At 42.0% G+C, this 17,489-nt stretch overlaps 1 protein-coding gene across 2 annotated transcripts in view; it reads left to right on the top strand.

Annotated features, from left to right (window-relative positions):
• adcy9b (adenylate cyclase 9b) overlaps positions 1-17,489 on the top strand; it is a 168,578-nt gene that overhangs the window by 68,257 nt on the left and 82,832 nt on the right. The gene's annotated exons all lie outside the window — the stretch shown is intronic.

Raw genomic sequence — 17,489 nt, 5'->3', positions numbered from 1 at the left:
ATGTTTAATGTCCTGTTTCCAGTATTATCTACAAAATATAAGATATTTATACATCCTAATTCTATGCAGCTTTGATATTTCAATTGCACAGGAGTGGCTAGTTCTTCATTACTGTCCTTGGGGATAGCGTAGCAATATTTTTTGGGATTTCACTGAAATGTGAAAGTGAAATTTTAATATTGTGTCCACTTGAAGTGTATCAAAATACCCAATAGTGTGGATAGAGATTTATTTTTCTTCTCCGCCGATGCTGCCAGACCTGCTGAGTTTTGTGAGTTTTTCCAGGTAATTCTGTTTTTGTTATTTATTTTATTATGTTGGGCTGTTTGGAGAGAGCATTTTGAGTTGACAAGTGGTGGTGATGGCCATGGTCATGAGAGAAATTTGAGAGAAACACAACATGCAAGCTAATTGGATTCCTCGTCTCTATCCAGCCCCAGCATTAGCGCATCAATATTTAAAGTAATACTCATGCCACTGGCTGAGACAGAGTGCAAAGGGACATCATATGGCATGAAGCTGGAGTGATTGATTGGGGAAAGGATGAATTCGAAATTTTTGACCCTAATCCATTAAAAATCTTAATTTTACATTAATGCAGCATGCCCTGGTTTCAGCCAAACCTGTTACCAGACAGCCCTACTCTTAGATTACACTATTTGCGAAATGAAGAGAGGAAAAGGTATACACATTTGTGCTCATATGTTTCTGATTTAACAAGATGGCTGCTTTTGTTAATTTTAAATTGTGTAATTTAACATGTTCAATCTTAAATCGAGTTTTTTTGAAACTTAGCTCTGCTGAAAAATGGCGTGTTAATAAATTGTCTTCCCATAGTTCATGCTTGTCTCATTTCCAGATGTATACTTGTGGCAATAAGGAGATGGTTGAATTAGCCGCTGGAAACCAATGTCAGTGTGTTTTGGACCATATACTCAAGACGCACTACAAGTTAGGTGATGGTCTTAGTTCAGAATCCTTGGCAACTCTCATTGCAGTATAAATTCAAGTTGTTGTACAGAGTTTTCTTTGGAACAAAGGAGGCTGAGGGGAGATTTAATTGAAGTGTATAAAATTGAGGGGTCTAGATAGAGTAGATAAGAAGGACCAAATATTTCCCTTAGCGATCAATAACCAGGGGGCATTGATTTAAAGTAATTGATAGAAGCAAGGAGTTGAGAAATGTTTTCACCCAGAGGATGATGGAGCTCTGGAACTCACGGCCTGAAGGGATGGCAGTGATAGAATTTTAAAAATTTAAAATAGTTAAAAAAAATGTAGATCTGCACCAGAATTTCTGGTAAGGCTCCAGACCAAGAGCTGGAAAGTGGGATTAAGTTGGATCGCGCTCTTTCAACCAGCATGGATGCAATGAATTTTAAAATGTCTGATTCCATGATTCCCTCCAGTCTGAAAATCAAGTGTTTTGGCTAATCTCTACTCCCTATCCATTAACTAATTTTGTATCCATGCTGCCATTGCCCTTTTTAATCCCATGGGTTATAAACGTTGCTAGCAAGTCAGTTGCATGAGACTTCATCAAATACCTTTGAAAGTCCATGTACATATCAGCATTGTGACCCTCATCCACTGTCTCCATTACTTCATCAAAACTTAATCAATCTCGTTTTGCCTTGAACAAATCTCTTGCTGGCTTTCATTTATTAACCCATGTTATTTTTTCAAGAGCTAATTGGTTTTATTCTGGATTAATGTCTCAAATTTCCCCACCATTAATAATGGGTTGATAAGCCTGTAATTGCTAAATTTATCATGCCTAACTTTCTTGAACGGAGGTACAACATTTGCAATCCTCCAGTTCTATGGCAACATTCCTATATCTGCAGAGGATTGAAATACTTGAGGCTGGAGCCTCTGCAATTTCCTTCCTTACTTGCTTCAACCTAGGGTGCATTCCACCCAGACCAGGTGACTTTTCTACTTTTTAATCCAATCCAGTTACTCTGCTACCTCCTGCTCTTGTGACATTGGCAGCATCCTCTAAAATGAAAACGGATGCAAAATACTCGATTTATACCTCAACTGTGCCCTGTGCTTCCTTTTTGATTCCTAATTGGTCCCAAGTCTCAATTTGACACTCCTTTTACTATTAGTGTGTTCCTAAAAGACTTTTGGGTTTCCTATCATGTTTACCTGCTGAACTATTCTCACTCTTTTCTTATTCTTATTTTCAGTTCTCCCCTGTACAATTTGTATCAGCTTGGTTGTCTCCTAATCGTGAGCCTGACGTTTATCATAGGCTTTGTTTTTCTGTGTCATTTTAATTTCCATATCTTCAGTCATCCAATTGTCCAGTGAACTCTAGCTTAGGATTCCTTTTTTTCTCCTTTGTGGGAATATGTCTAGCTTGCACCTTAACCATCTACTCTTTGACAATTTCTGGATTCTAAGAGGATCGAGGGATATGGGGATCGGCAGTAGAGTGTTGTTGAGGTAGCAGATCAGCCCTGATCTTGTTGGATAGCAGAACAGGCTTGAGGTGCAGTATGGCCTACATCTGCTCCAGCTTTGTATATCCTTAAGAGAGCTTCACATAGCTCATAAGTTTTTGGCCAATCTTTGATTTTGGGCGAGATTCCTCTTTCCATTCAATGAAAGTAGCCCTCCTCCAGTTGAAAATTTTAACATTTGATTTTGCCTTGTTCTTTTCCAGCCTTGGTTCAATGGGTAACACTCTTGCCTGTCAGTCAGAAGGTTGCGGGTTCAAGCCCGACTCCAGAGACTTGAGCACAAAATCGAGGATGACACTAGTGTAGTGCGCAGTTGGAAGTGCTGTCTTTTGGACGAAATATTAAACTGAGGCTCTGTCTGCTCTTGGATGGATATAAATGGTGCAATAGCACTATTTTGACAAAGATCAGGGGAGTACTACCTAATGTCCTGGCCAATTTTTATCTCTTGAATTGTATCTTAAAAAACTGATGATTTGGTCATTATCACATTGCTGTTCGTGGGACCTTGCTGTGTGAAAATTGGTGATTCTGTTTCGTACATTACAACACTGATTGCACTTCAAAAATACTTCTTTGATTGCAAGTTATTTTGATCTTGAGGTCATGAAAAGTGTTATATAAAAAAAACTTCAACCCTAAACCTAAAAATGTTGTGATCCATTGTTTCCCAAATGCTTTCCAAAAATCATGCTCAACTTGCTCCACTTCATTCCCCCAAATTAGATCCAGCACCGCTTCCTTTCTTGTTGGTCTGTAAACATTTTGATCGTGAAAGCGCTCTTGTACACATTTCAGAAATTCCTCCCCCCTTCTGTTCTTTTCATACTGTTACTATCCCAGTCTATATTGGGATAATTAAAGTCCCCCCCCCGTTATCACTAAAGCTGTTGCATATTTCTACGATTTGCTTAAAAATTTGCTTCTTTCTCTACTTCCCATTATTTGGTGGCCTTTAGTAAACATCTAACTGCCCCTCTGTTCCTTAATTCTAACCAAATAGATTGTCTTTAAAATCTCAAGCACATCATCCTTTTCTAGTGCTGTAACAGTATCTTTGATCAAAACTGACACACCCTCACCTTTTTTTTCCTACCTTATCCTTCCTGAACGCATTATAACCAGGAATGCTTAGTGCCTGCTCCTCTTGTTTGAGCCAATATAGCATAATCCCATTTTGCTACTTGTGCCTGCAGCTCACCTACCTTATTTATTATGTTGCAGGCATTTACACACATGCACTCTAAACGTATACTGGTCTGCCTTGCATTCGCCCCTATGATCCCTCCTATTTCTGAACTAGTCTTTATTCTAACGTGGTTTGTCTCTCCAATTCTATATGCACCTTGTATCTGGTCTCTAATGTTCATCTTGGTACCCTTTCTCCTACCAGATAAATTTAAACCTTCCCTCACAGCACTAGTTAATCACCATATGAGGTCATTGGCCCCAGCCCTGTTGAGTTGCAACATGGTTATCTTGCACAGGTCCCTGTTGCCCCAGAAACCTGAAGCCCTTCCTTCTGCACCATTTCCTCAGCCAGGTGTTAGGGCTTATCTTACTGTTCTTATGCTCACAGGCACATGGTACTGGTTGTAACTGAGTTTAATACCTTTGAAGCCCTGCTCATTGACTTCTCCCCGTGCTCCTGAAGTTCTGTCTGTCGGACCTCAACACTCTTATTGGTCCCAGTATGGAACATAACTTCTGGCTATCCTCTCCCCGACAGCAAAATGTTCTGCATCTTCTCAATAATGCCCTTTGCCCTGGCACCAAGGAGGCCAAGTGCCACGTAAGACTCTTGTCAGTGGTCGTGGAAATGTCAATGAATCTCCCCATGACCTTTGCATTTCTACAATTTGCCTCACACTGCAGTGGATGTGCTCAGACTGCTTTTCTCAATGTCAGCACTGCCTGCCTCTTCCTACCCTTCCAGATGGCCAGCCACTTACTTTCCTCCTGATTTCACTGTAGCTGTGGAGTTGCCACTCCCTGGAAAATGAACTCCAGTAACCCCTCAGCCTCTCAGATCTCCTGCAGTGGCTCAAGCTCAAAAATCCTGGGCACGCGTTTAGGAAATTGGAGGCACTTCCTATAAGCGTGCATAACCAGGTCACACAAAGCATCCTGGAGTTCCCACATGGTACAGGGATTGCAAATAATGGACCTCATGTGTGCATGCATTTTTTGTGTTGCATCCTCTACTTTTAATTTTATGCCATTAGATCTAATTAATTACTCATTAGATATATTTACTCTTAACTTTTACATTAAATTACTTAACACCTGAACTCTCACCAAATTCCTGTAGCCACTCTCTTTAATAAGTCACTTCATTTAGCAGATTCATCCAATTCTGTCTTCAAGCTGTGGACTTATGCTCACAGTTATCTACTGTTGGAGAGGATGCAAACTCATTGCCATAGAGGGAGAGTTGGTGGGTTGATTATTTGCAATTCGATTTTTTTTGGACATCAAAGATCTGGCGTTGGGGTGGAATCACATGATGCATTACATTGGTAAAATGGGAAATTCCTTATTGGTTTGTTTACAGTTTTGTGGTTTAAAGAAAGGGTGGAGGCCAACTTTGTAGAGTGAGAAGAGCTGATAGACTGGAAGTCAGACCTGTGCTTGGCTGGTTGCTTTGTCTCCTATTCAGCCTAGTGTTAAATGCCATGCATAAGCTGCAAATTTCACTACCATTTAAAAATCCATCCCTAAGTTTTCAATAAATTTTAATTTTTGTACCAGTAAGCTGAAAACAAGATGAACTTAACTGTAAAACTCTGTAAACAACTTTTATTTAAATAAAAACAAAAACAGAAATACCTGGAAAACCTCAGCAGGTCTGGCAGCATCGGTGGAGAAGAGCACAGTTGATGTTTCGAGTCCTCATGACCCTTCAACAGAACTAAGTAAAAATAGGAAAGGGGTGAAATATAAGCTGGTTTAGGGGTGGGGGGGGGGGGGGGGGGGGGGTGGGTGGGTGTTGGGACAAGAAGAGCTAGGTAAAGGGTCAGTGATAGGTGGAGATAACCAAAAGATGTCACAGACAAGAGGACAAAGAGGTGTTGAAGGTGTATCAACCCTTTTGTCTGTGACATCTTTTGGTTATCTCCACCTATCACTGGCCCTTTACCTAGCTCTTCTTGTCCCAACACCCCCACCTTAAACCAGCTTATATTTCACCCCTTTCCTATTTTTACTTAGTTCTGTTGAAGGGTCATGAGGACTCGAAACATCAACTGTGCTCTTCTCCACCGATACTGCCAGACCTGCTGAGTTTTTCCAGGTATTTCTGTTTTTGTTTTTGTTTTGGATTTCTAGCATCTGCAGTTCTTTGCTTTTATCTTTTTGTATTTAAATAATGCCATTAATGTAATATATATGGGGAAGAAAAGAAAGGAGGGTGGGTTATATTGATTAAGGATAATATTGGTGCTGGAGGGAGAGGATATACTAGAGGGGTCAAGGGGACAGAATCTATTTGGCTAAGAAACAACAATAAAGGTACCATTACACTAGGTGTATTCTATGATCTCCGACTAGTAGGAAATACATAGAGGAACAAATTTGCAAGGAAATTAGAGAGGTGGAAACACTGTAAAGTATTATAATGGGGGACCTTTACTACCCTAGTGTAAAGGGCAGTGAGGGGGAAAAGTTTCTAAAATATGTTCAGGAGAATTTTCTGTATCAGTATGCTTCCAGTCCAATGAAGAAGGTATTGCTGGGTGTGGTACTGGAAAGACGTGGATCATTGTCAGTAAGGGGAAATGTAGGGGACAGTGATCATAGTATCATAAGATTTAGATTAGCTATCGAAAAGGACAAAAACAATCGAGTAAAAAAAAAATTAATTGAGCGAGGTGCAATTTCAGTGAAGTGACAAAACATCTGGGCCAGGTAAATAGGAAAAGGATTGGCAGACAAAACTGTAATTGAACAATTAAAGCCTTTAAAGGAGGAGAGAGTTCTGCCACAGTCAAGGTACATTCCCATGAGGGGGAAAGATAGATCACACAAAGCCAGAGCTTCCTGGATGATGAAAGAGAGCAAAATGAAGCTGGAGAAAAGGTATGTATAACAGATGTCAGGTTGATAATACAAGTGAGAACCATGCTGCATATAGGAAGTTCAGAGGGAAAGTGAAAAAAGAATTGAGAAGCAAAGAGAGTGTATGGGAAGAGACTGGCAGCGAACATCGGAATCCAGAAGTCTTCAACAGGCATATATATGGTAAAATAGTGATACAGTAGGGTTGATTAGGGACCAAAAAGGTATTTACTCATGGAGGCAGAGGGCATGTGGAGGTATTAAATGAAGCTGCTGCCAAAATCTTAGTGAATGAAGAGGTAGTTGCAATACTGAATGGGCTAAAAATTGATAGAGGAAGTGTTAATCTGAAATAAAAACAAAATGCTGGAAATCTTCAGGTCAGGCAGCATCTGTGGAGAGAAACTGAGCTGACATTTGAAGTCAATGACCCTTCATCAGAACTGAGGAAAGATAGATATAGATTTTGAGCAAAAGTGGGGAAGGGGAGGAAAGGCAAAAGGGAAGATCTCATAGAATGGAGGGCAAGGCAGGTTAAATGACAAAAGGTTTCCAGATACAAAAGTGAAAGGGAGTGGAATGCATAAAGAAAAAATTGTCCAGATGAGGTGTGAATGACTGGATAGCAGCTACCTGAATGCCAAGTGAAGGAATAAAAAAAAAAGAGCTGAACCAGCAAAAAGAAACAAAATGATGCCAGAGGTTATGACCTAAAATTGTTGAACTCTGCTGAGTCCAGAAGGCTATAAGAGTGCATAGTCAAAATATGAACTTTCTCTTGAGCTTGTTGAATTTCATTGGAACACTGTAGCAGGCCAAGGACAAAAGTCAGAGGGAGATAAAGGTGGAGAATTGAAATAACAAATGACAGGAAGCTCAGGGTCATGCTTGTAGACTGCAAAGTGGTCACCCAGTCTTTGTTTGGACTCCCCAATGTAGAGGATACCACACTGAGCAATGAATACAGTATATTAAGTTGAAAGAGTACAAGTAAATCTTTGGATTTGAAGCCCTTGGATGGTGAGAAGGGAGGAGGTAAAAGGGCAGGTGTTACATGGCCTGTGCTTGCTTGGAAACGTGCCATTGGAAAAGGTGGTGACGTTGGGGATGACTGAAGTGGATCAGGGTATCGCAGATCGAGTGGTCCCTTCGGGAGGACAAGGGAAGATGTGTTTGGTGACAGAAATGTTGGAGGATGACCCATTCAATACAGCAGCTAGTGTGGTAGAAAGTGAGAACAAGAACCCTATCATTGTCCTGGAAGGGAGGGGAAGGGATGAGGGCACAAGTGTGTGAAATAGATCAGAAACGGTAGAGGGCCTGTCAACTATGCTAGGGAGATTCCTTAGTTGAGGAAAAAGGAAGACATATTGGGAGCGTTAGTACAGAAGGAAAGATTGTTGAACACATGTCTGAACAGATGTGACAGAGACTTAGAAACTAGGAGGATGGAATAGGATCCTTACAGGAAGCGGTGTGTAAGGAAATGTAGTCAAGGTAGATTTGGGAGTCTGTTAGCTAGTAGTAAATATTAGTTAATAGCCAATCTCCGGAATTGGAGGCAGAGAAGTCAAGGAAGGGATGGGAAGAGTCAGATGGACCAGATCATGTTAAAGTTATCCACTGATCATGCCAGTCCTGCTGAGTATTTCTAGCATTTTTGATCCTTATTTCAGATTTCCAGCATCTGCAGTATTTTGCTTTTGTATTAGAACGGCTGGCTGTAATTAAACTTGATAAATCACCAGGGTTGGATGGGAGGGAATTCCAGAGCTTAGGACCCAGCAGTTGAAGGCACAGCTGGCAATTGGTGGAGCAGCTAAAACCGAGCATGCAGCAAGTGGCCAGAAGTAGAGGAGCGCAGCTATCTCTCAGGTTTGTGGGGCTGGAGGATATTAGAGAGAAGGGACGAATGAGGCCATGGGGGAATTTGAAAACATGAGAATTTTAAGATTGCTTAACCAGGACTTGGCATAGGTCAGCGAGCACGGGGATAATGGATGAACAAGACTTGATGCGAATTGTGACATGTGCAGCAGAGTTTTGGACGACATCTGTGGAGGACAGATGTGGGAGACTGGCCAGGAGTACGTTGGAATAGTGAAGTTTAGAGGTATCAAAGGCAGTAATGAGGGTTTCAGTAGCACTTGGGTGGAGGTGGAGTTGGTGTTCTTATGGAGGCAGTCTTAGTGATGATGCGAACATATGGTTGGAAGCTCATCTAGGTTTCAAATATAACAATCAAGTTTGTAGCAGGCACCAAGGGCAATGACTTCAGTCTTCCCATATTTGGAGAAAATTTCTGCTCATCTAGTACTGAATGTTGGCAAGCAGTCCAACAATTTAGAGAGAGTGAATGTGTTGAGAGATATTGATGAAGTGCATACATGTGAAAAATGTTGTGTTTTTAGACGATGTCTTGGACAGCATGTAGATGACAAACGGAGGGGGCCAAGAATACATCTTTGGGGGACACAAGATAATGGAGCCAGAAGAAATACCATTGTGGGTAATACTCTGGCTAGAATTAGATAAACAAATGACGAGGGCACTCAGTTGAGTGCATACCTCTGCCATGCTGTGTTAATTCAATGTTATTACAAGTAGGCAGCTCTTGAGGCGTTTCCCTGCCTGGTTGATGCTCTAACCACAAAGCTGAATAAAGAAATCCTTTTATTAAGATCTTCCACCTCATTGAGAAGGCTTCAGGCCAATCCACATCCAACAACCTGCTCTGTAAATTCTGCTCACGTTTTGACAGCTGTGACAAATTCCACTACAGCAACTGAGACAATCCACAACATTTTAAAACAATCAACAATGTTCTAAATAAAACAACCCACAACATTCTAAAAAGAAAGTCAGTTTGCTTCATGGAACCAGATGAGTACAATCCCATTCAGCTAAATGATGGTTGAGAGGTATGGAGGAGGATGGTATGCTCAACCATGTCAAAGGCAGCAAACATCAACAATTGCTTACAATAAAGACGTTAATAAATATAATAAAGTGTCCCAAGGTGCTTCACAGAGTCACGGTGGCATGAGGATAGATGGTCAAAAGTTTGGTCAAAGAGGTACGTTTTAACAAGTATTTTAAAGGAGTAAAGAGAGAAGGACAGGTTTAGGGCCCAAAGAGATAAATCATGAGCCCTGGTCCCTTTAGATCAGTCTGCATGTCACGGTTTTTTTCAGGAGGCCGATGCCTCTAAATGCCACAATTTTGACAGTCAGCAACACTTTTTTTAAAGAGACATTTGAACATACAAATTAGGAGCAGAAGTCGGCCCTTCGGCCCCTCAAGGCTGCTCCACAACTTGATATGATCATGGCTGGCCTCATTATGGCCTCAACTTTCCTGCCTACCCATATACTCTTTGATTCTTGACTGATAAAGGGAGTCGATTTAACTCAGCCTTAAAAATATTCAGTGACCTTGCATCCACTGCTCTCTGGGAAGGAGAATTACACAGACTAACACTCAGAAAAAAATTCTCCTCATCTCTGTCTGAATGGGAGACCCCTTATTTTTAAACTGTGCCCCCTAGTTCTAGGCTCTTCCATAAGGAGAAACATTCTTTCAGCATCTAGACTCCCATTCCCAACCAAAAAATAGGAGTGATGTACCTGAAACATAGTGTTCTTCTTCACCCTGGTGCCCCATGTTGAGCAGCAATGTGTGGGACAGGGGATTCTGCAGATATTTGCTGCTCCACATTTTCCTCAGCTGCAAGAGTGCAACAAAGTAGCAGAGCAGGAGTGCCAAGCACATCAAAGCTGTCCTGGGAATCCCAGGGGAAACCCCCCCTCCCCCCACTCTCCATCTGAGCCTGGGGATTCCGGGGAATCATTTTTACATATTACCATCATATTTGCCTGTAATTTGGATGGTGGGTGAAGTGAATTATTGAAGGAAGGATCTGAAGTTCTGGCACTGAAAGAAAATATTTGATATAAATGTACATGAACATTTTTTTAAAAGATAAAGGAAAATGGATCTGGCATGCCATTCCGCATATTAAGTTACAGGATATGTGATCTGCCTTCCATATGTTTATGCTCTTCAAGTTACTGATTTTCCCTCCATCCTTTTTGCCCTGATTTCTCTCATTTGTTTTGCTTTCTTCCTTTGTGCTTGCTCGTGTTGATCATTATGTTCGGTTTGTTTCTCTCCATTTCTGCCTTCCTTTCCCTCTTCTTTCGACCCAATGAAATTCCCCAACAACCTATTACAAAAGCAAAATACTGTGGATGCTGGAATTCTGAAGTAAGAACAAAACGTGTTGGAAATACTCAATAGGTCAGGCAGCATCTAATGTTTCAGGTTGATGACCTTGCATTGTTTTGATGAAAACGACTGTTAAGTCGTTTACTCCACAGATGCTGCCAGACCTCAGATTTTCCAGAATTTTTGTTTTTTCCCTTACTACTACAACCCTCCTGTCTTCGTTCATTCCTTGTTTCCCCACTCCCTTCACCAGTACGAAGCTGCAAAACTGTCAAAGAATTTTTAAAAATGCTTATTGTGCTATGAATAGACTATAGTAGAATTCTTCAAAGAAAACCTGGTGCTGATGGAGATCAAGTGGTCCAAAGCAAAGTGGTTAAACCACAAGGAAGTAGGAGGCAGGTATCACAGTGCCAAAAATGGTTTTATGGACATCATCAACAGTAGTGAATTGAGCATGGTGGCATTGAGAGTAGAAACTGCATGAAGCTTCAGCAGTAGCAGGAACACCTGAAGGATGCACCTTTTACTATTTTTAAATTGTTTAAAACATAACTTTTTAAAATGTAACACTGTGCCTGCCGTAGGCTAGAGGCAGACGTGTGAGAGGTAACTCAATAGAAGTATTGCTAAAAAAAAAGAGATACTTTGTCTAAGATTTTCATCTTGCACTCATCCTGACAATGCACCAGTTCACGGTGACTGATGGTTAACTGTCAAGCATTGTTTGAAATTTAAACCAGGGAGCTTGAATCTGGTCAAGGCTTTGCCTTGAGGAATGAACCAGTGAATGGCTGTTACTTATTTTATTTAGCTGAAACGGGTGCAATGTGTGTACATGTTCTTTGTGTTCTTTCCTTGACGTACTAGTTGAGAAACCTGCCAGAGGGTTCTTTGCCATGGTCCTACCACAAGCCTACCTTCACTGGTCGGTATATGTATTGGGATTCTTACAGTTCCACATGCTATAAGATTGACCTTATCGGCAACCTCGTAAATAGGGCGTGAGCCATTTGCTCACTGTGCAAACTTGATGCTGAGGTAGGGCGCATCAAAGGCATCCTAAGGATAATGTCTACCCAGATCAGATCATTTTGTGTTGTATATCGAGCAAACTCATGAACAGGCCTAAGGCCACCACCTTCAGCCCTGAAAAGTGCCCAGTCTACCTCAGATCACCCTGGAAGGGCAAGGTATCTCAAAAATTTGAGCAACAGGTGAAGTTGGCTATTTTACAATGCTACTATACAGTAGCAACACTAGTGGTGTTCACCGCTAACAGGATGCTGAAGTCAAGCCAAAGAGAGATTCTGCCTATCTCACAAATGAGTAATGTGGTATATGAATTTCAGTACCAGTGTGATGCCAGGTATGTAGGCAGTATATCGTAAAACCTGATTGTATCAAACAGCATGTATGTCCGTTCTGTTGCTCGTATCATGTTTGCAAAACTCAAAACAGTGTGTCCAACATTAGATGTAATTCTGCGATTGGACAGCATTTACTGAAGAAATACGCTGACAACCAATTCAAGATTCAGTCGAGCTCGCAGTGTGGCACATTTGCGTGTACTGGAAGCTACATGTATTAATATACAGGGCCCTGTTCTTTGCAGATAGAAAGAACAAGTGTACACACTGTACTTGTTTCAGCTAAATAAAATAATTGGCAGCCATTCGCTGATTCATTCTTCAGGGCAATGCTTTGACCAATCAGAGTCAAGCTGCCTGGTTTAAATTTCAAACAATGCTGTCAGTCACCATCAACTGGTGCATTCTACCAGAGCCCACTTACCAACCAATCAGCTCTCCCTCCTCATACAGTAAAAATTTGTTGTTTTCCCTTGCATTTTATTCTTGCGAATTGCCCTGATGAGTGCAAGACAGAAAGCTTCGACAAAATGTCTCTCTTTCAGCAATACTCAAGTTCTGTACTACCAAACAACTATAAGATAGAAGTCATGGAAGAATCAAAGGAAGAGTTGAAGAATGGTGTTGGCAGAAGGGTGAACCAGTATGGTTGCTGAAAGGTGTTTGGGACAGCAGAAAAATTGTTTTCAGAAATGCGCTTAGATCAGTGAAATAAGCCAGGGTAAGCTGATAGTCTTGAGATGCTTCTTCGATTTTACTTGCTTTTCCTTGGTAGTTTTTTGACATCCATACTGCTCTGTAATTTTTCCTATCGGTTCAACAATATTTGAGGGAATAGGTTCAGTTACATGATTCGTTGCTTTTAATGAATAACTAGTCAACTGCACAAAGCAATTTGGAATATTTGGTCTTTTGCTCCTCAGATGTCTTGTGCTACTGTTTTTCTCCCTTCCTCGCTGCTTTTCACTCTCTTTTTCTCTTTGCTTCATCTCTTTCTTAGCTGTTTACCTCCTTCCTATCCTTGCTTCACTTTCTGTCATAGAGGCCTACTGCACAAAAAAAGGCCCTTTGGCCCATTGAGTCTGCTCTTTTATATTCTATGCCTTTTGGGAGAACTTCCCTCTGCACAGGTCCCCTCCCCTGGGGGCCCCAAGTCAAAAGGGGGCAAACATTTTGCAAACAAGGGGAAAATGCAGCGGTCCCATGGCAAGCACCATCAGCAGGTGCATTCAGCCCTTCTCTCCCCTGTCACCTGCGCGCACTCTCACAATGGTGCAATTCACCATTACATCCCAATTTCAATTTGCATTTACAAACCCAGTCTTGGAGTCTCACATCCCTGTGACCAGTTTAGCGAACACACAGACTTCCTGTTCCAGAGCTTTCTGTTTCTTGGTGGCATCAGTCGCTTTCAATTTAAAAATAATTTCCTCTTCCTCCTGCTGCTAGGTGACAGGAGGCATTGGCTTATTGCTGTGCTTAAAACATCCCATAATCATTTGGAGTCAGTCACACTCAAACTTCTGGTGGGGGTAGTTTATAGGCCCTTAACTTATACCATTGGACAGAGCATTGAGCAAGATATTATTGGAGCGTGTAACAAAGGAAATAATTGTGGGGTTCTTTAATCATCCTATACACTGGGACAATCAAATTGGCAAGAATGATCTAGAAGATGAGTTTGCAGAATATTTTCATGACAGTTTCTTGGAGCAGTACATAGGTTTATCCATAGTCACTTACATTATCTTAGATCTGGTTTTGTGTAATGAAGCAGGGTTAATTAGTAATGTCATAGTAAAAGGTCCACTCGGAAGTATGATCATAATACCATTTAACCCCATGTTAAGTTTAAAAGTGACATATTCCAAACTCAGACAAAAATCTTAAACTTCAACAAAGCCAATTATATAGGTGAGGGGAGAGCTGGCTAAGGTTAATTGGGTAAATAGACTCAAAGCTATGGTGATAAACGAACAGTGGGAGACGTTTAAAGAAACAATTCAAAATGTTCAATAAAATACATTCCATTGACAATCAAAAACTCAGGAAGACTTGTGGCTCACTCACGAAGTTAAGGATAGTATTAGATTTTTAAAAAGAGGCTTACAATCTTGCAAAAAAAAACAGTAAGTCTGAGGATTGGGAGTGTTTTAGAAACCAGCAAAAGGCTGCCAAAAAGTTGATAAGGGAAAAAATAGAATGAAAGTAAACATGTAGACTGGGCAAACCAAATTAGCAATAAAATGTGGTGGATGAATTCCTGGAGTGTGTACGAGATGGTTTTTCAGACCAGTATGTCGAGGAACCGACTAGGGAACAGGCTATCCCAGATTTGGTATTGTGCGATGAGAAGGGATTAATCAATAATCTTATTATGTAGGGTCGTTAGGGAACAGTGACCATAATATGATAGAATTCTTCATTAGGATGGAAAGTGAAGTAGTGTGGTCTGAAACTAGGGTCCTAAATCTAAACAAAGGAAACTACGAAGGTTTGAGTTGGCGAAGATAGGTTGGGGAACTTCATTAAAAAGCACAAAGGTGGATAGGCAATGGCTAATATTTAAGGAACAAATATATGCATTGCAACAGATATACGTTCCTCTCTGGCGCAAAAACACAACAAGAGAAGTGGTCTAACCATGGCTAACAAAAGAAATTAAGGATAGTATTATTTTTAAAATTTATTTACGGGATGTGGCTGTCGCTGTTATTGCCCATCCCTAATTGTCCTTGAGAAGATGGTGGTGAGCTGTCGTCTTGAACCACTGCAATCCATGTGTTGTAGGTACACCCCCACAGTGTTGTTAGGGAGGGAGTTCCAGGATTTAGACTCAGTGGCAGCAAAGGAATGCCGATATATTTCCAAGTCAGTATGGTGAGGTGCTTGGAGGGGAACTTCCAGGTCGTAGTGTTCCCTTGTGTCTGCTGCCCTTGTCCTTCTAGACGGTAGCGGTCGTGGGTTTGGAAGGTGCTGCCTAAGGAGCCTTGGTGAGTTTCTGCAGTGCATATACTAGGTGGTACACACTGCTGCCACTGCTTGTCAGTGGTGGAGGGAGTGAAAGTTTATGGAAGGGGTGCCGATCAAGCAAGCGGGCTTTGACCTGGATAGTGTCGAGCTTTGCATTGCTGGAGCTGCACTCATCCAGGCAAGTGGAGAGTATGCCATCACACTCCTGACTTGTGTCTTGTAGATGGTGGACAGGCTCTGGGGAGTCAGGAGGCGAGTTACTCGCTGCAGGATTCCTAGCCTCTGATCTGCTCTTGTAGCCACAGTATTTATATGGCTAGTCCAGTTCAGTTTTTGGTCATTGGTAACCCCCAGGATGTTGATAGTGGGAGATTCAGCAATGGTAATGCCATTGAATGTCATGGGGAGATGGTTAGATTCTCTCTCGTTGGAGATGGTCATTGCCTGGCATTTGTGTGGCGCGAATGTTACTTGCCACTTGTCAACTCAAGCCTGGATATTATCCAGGTCTTGCTGCATTTGGACATGGACTGCTTCAGTATCTGAGGAGTTGCAAATGGTGCTGAACATTGTGCAGCCATCAGCAAACAGAAAGGAAGGTCATTGATGAATCAGCTGAAGATGGTTGGGCTTAGGACATGACCCTGAGGAACTCCTGAAGTGATGTCCTGGAGCTGAGATGACTGACCTCCAACAACCACAACCATCTTCCTTTGTGGTAGGTATGATTCCAACCAGAGGAGAGTTTGTCTCCGCATTCCCATTGACTCCAGTTTTGCTAGGGCTCCTTGATGCCACACTCTGTCAAATGCTGCCTTGACGTTAAGGGCAGCCACACTTAGCCCTGGAGTTCAGCTCTTTTATCTATGTTTGAACCAAGGCTGTAATGAGGTCAGAAGCTGAGTGACCCTGGCAGAACCCAAACTGAGCGCCAGTGAGCAGGTATTGCTAAGTAAATGCCACTTGATAGCACTGTTGACGACTCCTTCCATCACTTTACTGATGGTTGAGAGTAGACTAATGGGGTGGTAATTGGCTGGCTTGGATTTTTCCTGCATTTTGTGTACAGGACATAGCTGGGCTATTTTCCACATTGCCGGGCAGATGCCAGTGTTGTAGCTGTACTGGAACAACTTGGCTATGGGCGCAGTACATTTTGGAGCACAAGTCTTCAGTGCTATTGCCGGAATATTGTCAGGGCCCATAGTCTTTGCAGTATCCAGTACCTTCACCCTACTCTTAATATCATGTGGAGTGAATCGAATTGGCTGAAGACTCTCATCTGTAATGCTGGGGACCTCCGGAGGAGACAGAGATGGATCATCCACTCGGCACTTCTGGCTGAAGATTGTTGCGAATGCTTGAGACTTACCTTTTGTACTGCTGTGCTGGGCTCCTCCATCATTGAGGATAGGGATATTTGTGGAGTCGCCTCCTCCAGTGAGTTGCTTAATTGTCCACCACCATTCATGACTGGATGTGGCAGGACTGCAGAGTTTAGATCTGATCTGTTGTTTGTGGAATTGCTTAGCTCTGTTTATTGCCTGCTACTTATGCTGTTTGCCGCGCAAGTAGACCTGTGTAGCTTCATCAGGTCGATACCTCATTTTTAAGTATGCCTCGTGCTGCTCCTGGCATGCCCTCATGCACACTTCATTGAACCAGAGTTGATCCCCTGACTTGGTGGTAATGGAATGAGATTACAAATTGTGGTTGAGTACAATTCTGCTGCTGATGGACCACACTGCTCATGGATGCCCAGTCTTGAGTTGGTTGATCTGTTCGAAATCTATCCCACTTAGCACGGTGGTAGTGCCCACACAACACGGTGGGTATCCTCAATGTGAAAATGGAACTTCGTCTCCACAATGACTGTACGATTTTCACTCTTACTGATGCATCTGCGGTAGGCAGGTTGGTGAAGATGAAGTCAAGTATGTTTTACCCTCTTGTTGGTTCCCTCAGCACCTTTCTTTAAGAAGAACATTGGCAGCGAAGAAGGAAACCAGGGTTACCTTTGCATTCCAGGGTGACCATGCTTTGTGGTTCAGTCAGATCTGGCAGTAAGCCATTCAACTGCCATATCTGTTCAAGTCTGAGTCCTTGAACATAAGGGAGCAGACATGAGGGCAGTATCAGGGGAATTCCCAGGGTGAGAAAGTAACGGTTTTAGTGGGGACTATGGCATCATAGGTGGAAGTGAGGGTACTGTTGAGCAAATCAGCAGCTGCAGCAATTCCATGATGAATGGAGAGGCAAAACCTCGCCGGCTGAGATTTTGAAAGTATTGTTGGATAGCCTCCTAGATTCTCCTAAAGAACAGTCATTGAGGTGAGGTATTGCTGTCAGTCTGAGATAGGTACCCCAGTATGAGTTAGAGTTAAGGGAGGGG

Source organism: Cetorhinus maximus, chromosome 15 (genome assembly GCF_964194155.1).
Source record: "Cetorhinus maximus chromosome 15, sCetMax3.hap1.1, whole genome shotgun sequence".
NCBI lineage: Eukaryota > Metazoa > Chordata > Chondrichthyes > Lamniformes > Cetorhinidae > Cetorhinus > Cetorhinus maximus.
The sequence above is the reverse complement of the archived record's forward strand: the minus strand, read 5'-3'. Positions and strand labels throughout refer to the sequence as shown.